General features: G+C 32.1%; 1 long non-coding RNA gene across 1 annotated transcript in view; it reads left to right on the top strand.

Annotated features, from left to right (window-relative positions):
• The first annotated feature begins 534 nt into the window (after window positions 1-534).
• Window positions 535-3,696, top strand: part of LOC137633923 (uncharacterized) — a 4,292-nt gene continuing 1,130 nt past the window's right edge. Inside the window, exons 1-2 of the long non-coding RNA XR_011042353.1 lie at window positions 535-600; window positions 1,970-2,086. This is a non-coding gene — a long non-coding RNA (uncharacterized lncRNA). The remainder of the gene's footprint in view (window positions 601-1,969; window positions 2,087-3,696) is intronic.

Below are 3,696 nucleotides of genomic sequence, written 5' to 3'. Positions count from 1 at the left end.
TTCCTCTTATTACAATCCCCACTGGTTTTCCTTGTCTAGATTTCATTCTGGTATAGTTATAAGGGAAAAATGCTTTTAAATCCAGATTTTTTCTATACCTTTGTGAATTTGTTTACTTGGTGTGACCATCTGACATTAAGGCTTTAGCAAAGAAATTTCTCCATTCTTCTGTGACGACTAGTTTTGCTCTGTAGTTGTCAGCTTTCATTGATTGTCTGCTAAAAAGCAGGATTGTTTGCTAATTCCATAATATTATTTAAAAAAAAAGATATTCTTAAATTCCTCAAATCCTATTTGGCCATCTTTAGTTAGGATTAACATAGCATATCAGGAGTAAAATCCTTCTTCTGGGAAGTATGTTATACAACATCCATCACAGGGAACTTCACATATAAACCTGAAATGCCAACAAGAAAACTCCTGTGATATTTTAATGTTATCCATCTTGACCTCCGTCCTACCGGTTATATGTTGTTGACACTTTGTGTGGTTCTCCATGTTAATATTGTAATTTAGTTCTAAATTCTCTGTATCTTCCAGGGCATTCCATGACAGTAGAGACTTTCCTACAACATATAGGATATACTTCAACTTAATTATGTAAGTAATGCCATCTTTCTGCATTATTTGATATATTGGCCATTACCATTGTATTAAAAGCATTTGTAGATTATGTAAATATTATGCAGTCATCAGTAAACTACTAGAGGTTAGGTAGTTGAAGCAACCCTTTAGTAAAGTAACCTTACAAGCAACTCACTCCGTCTTAGTTGTAGTACTTTGGTTTGATCCAGAATAGATGTATTCTTAAAATCATTTGTTCTGTTAGAACACATGTGTGACTGGTACAATGTTGGTTTAGCTGATAATTCTTTAAAAGAAGTAAAACTTCCTGTGGGAGGATCACCACTATTAAAAGATTTAACTAAAGATAATCCACGAAGAGTTCCTTTTTTAGATATAAAAGAGTGTCTGATGGATCTTAACTGAATTGGACAAATCTGTACAGTTTAGGTACTTTATATGAGGTTGAAAATCGTGACCAGGTGCATTCATATGATAAGGCTTAATGGATCTAGTCTGTGTTATATCATCAAGGTAAGTTAGCCACACTCCTTATGTTCCATATCAAATATCCGTTGCAATACCTTAAACCTACTGAAAGATTAACCTCACCATCTTTCAAACCTTTTTTTTTGTTCATTGGTTTTGTCAATCCAGATGAGCTTAATTTTTTTCTAACTGTAATATTCTTTCAACTGTATACCCAGGCCTATCTATTCTCACTCCAATTTAGGCCTTATATATTGCATTCTCTACAGTAAATTTTGAAGCTCAACTAGTCATATATCTTTTCATTAGATTGATACGTCAGACCTGTGAGGAAAACGCTTTCTGTGATAGGATCATCATAAGCCATCGGAACTCACAGTCTTTCTATACATATTTCTTTATGACATCCTTCTTTTCAATGAGACTTTCATAAACATGATATCTGAGGCCAGAGATTACTTTTAGACGTCTTAAAAGATACATTTAAAATAAATTAGATAAATTTTCAATCTTAGTGAAACCAATCTTTTTTATTTCGAATACAGAAGCTTGAAAAAAAAAAAGTTTTCAGTCATGTTCCAGATAGCTATCCTCATTCAAATATATAAATTCTGTGCTCTAAGATTGCATAAATATTTCAGAACAGCCATGAAAGATTTTCTCTTAGGTTTTAAGTTATGTGAGCTTATTTGAAGACAATGTATTCAAAGCAAAACTTACAAAAAAAAAGGAATATATGATGGATTTCCCTTTATTTTAGTTCTTAAACTATGAAATGAATTCTCCTAATCTCTTTTAAAGAAAAAGTTCTGAATTATAATAAAAATATTACGTATATATCTCTGGTCTGTTTGACAATAGATCAAGTTTATTAATAAACATGAAAGACATATTTTTTATGACTAAATTTTTTCAGGTCTGACATTGCTGGTCCTCCAGCGTTTGGGAAATATTTGCTTCCTTGAACAAGGCTGTCATTGGAGATGAACCAACAAAAGAAATCAGATTCCATGAACTCTTACACTCTCTCTAAGTAAGTCTCGGTAAATGGAAATTTGTGGTGATAATCCTAGTATGTGACTTGCTTTTTTTATATATATTATCGGTTGAGTCTCCCTGTTCCTTATATCTAGGTGTCTTCTCCACTAACTCTACCTTGATCTGGTATAGAAGCCAATGAGTTTAAAAAGAAAATCATCAATTATACACTAGGGGTTTTTTCCGCACTCCATAATACGTGTTTTTTTTTTTTTTTTTTTTTTTTTAGTACGCTGGGTTTATAGAGAACTACTTTGCACTGTACTTCAACATCAATGCATTGGATTGGCAAATAGTGAATCAAAGCAAAATAAAAAAAAATAGAATGTAATTATGTACTTTAATCAATAGATTGGTTTCAACAGTATGAGGTCGGTGATGAGTTATTCAGCTACTCTCGGTTTATGGGAAATGTGAGTGCGTGACATTAAAAGTTTTGATAAATCCATATATTTTAACACGATATACTCAATTCTAATCCTCTGCTAGTCCCTCACTTTCAGATGTGTTTTTTCCTTGAACTTTTTGCGAGCTTTAAAACAAGTCATACCCAGCTATTTTTTTTTTTTTTTAGTTATCAGCCTATTCGATGTCAAGGTGTCTATCTTTATAATCATCCAATGATGTCTTTTGTCTCTGTCTATAAATTGAGCAGTTTCTCTAATGGGTGTTAACTATCAGAATTTGATCATACCAGGTCTTCTATACTGAATTGCTGCCATTGCTAGATTGCCATAATACTGTACTTTCCTACCATCATTTACAAGAGTTTCCTTTATTAGTATTTAGTCGTGAAATGTCTTTTGCAGAACATAATAGACTTCATGCTAGCAACTTCTACACAAACAAACTACGCCATTTACCTCATTCTTAACCAAACTAATTTGAAAGCTGCTTTGCTCAAAGTTTAATTTTTGAATTCATAGCAGTAGTTTCCTCGGTATGCCTCATTCATCAGCGAAGCTGAAGTTAAATATTCAGGCTAAATCCTAAAATTAAAAGAATCAGAAAATGGTAATGCACACTTATTTTGCAACTAACTCCCTGTCCTGAATAATATGTTAAGAAAATTAATGAAAAAACTTCCTTAAATAAAAAAATCAATTGAATAATTACATGCTAATATTTGATAATGTTCAGACAGTTGTGCAGTATGAAATCTGTTTTAATTCTCCAATATCAAAAGGTTTTCATAGGACTTTTAGAATGTTTAAAATAAACATTATGCACTTTTAAGAACATTTTGTACAGTTGCTCTGAGAAATTCAATTCAAATCTCCTTGTGAGCCAACCTGGTCAGCTATATACTCCATCATAGTAAATATAGATACTGGTAAATTCTATAATAGTCTAACTCAGTTATCTACCACACATATAAATCATTTCAAGTAAAAGGTTTATCGTTAGCTGACTTTTGATCCTAGGACAAATGAGCGCTTATATTTTAGCGTCATATTTCAAAAAAATTGTTTTTATAGTTGTTTGATATAGGAATCTTTCTCTCTCTCTCTCTCTCTCTCTCTCTCTCTCTCTCTCTCTCTCTCTCTCTCTCTCTCTCTCTCTCTCTCTCTTTGCTTGGATTATACAATAGTTAAAATCATTATA

This window comes from Palaemon carinicauda, chromosome 43 (genome assembly GCF_036898095.1).
Source record: "Palaemon carinicauda isolate YSFRI2023 chromosome 43, ASM3689809v2, whole genome shotgun sequence".
Lineage (NCBI taxonomy): Eukaryota > Metazoa > Arthropoda > Malacostraca > Decapoda > Palaemonidae > Palaemon > Palaemon carinicauda.
Note: the sequence above shows the minus strand (reverse complement) of the source record. Positions and strands in the feature narration are given on the sequence as shown.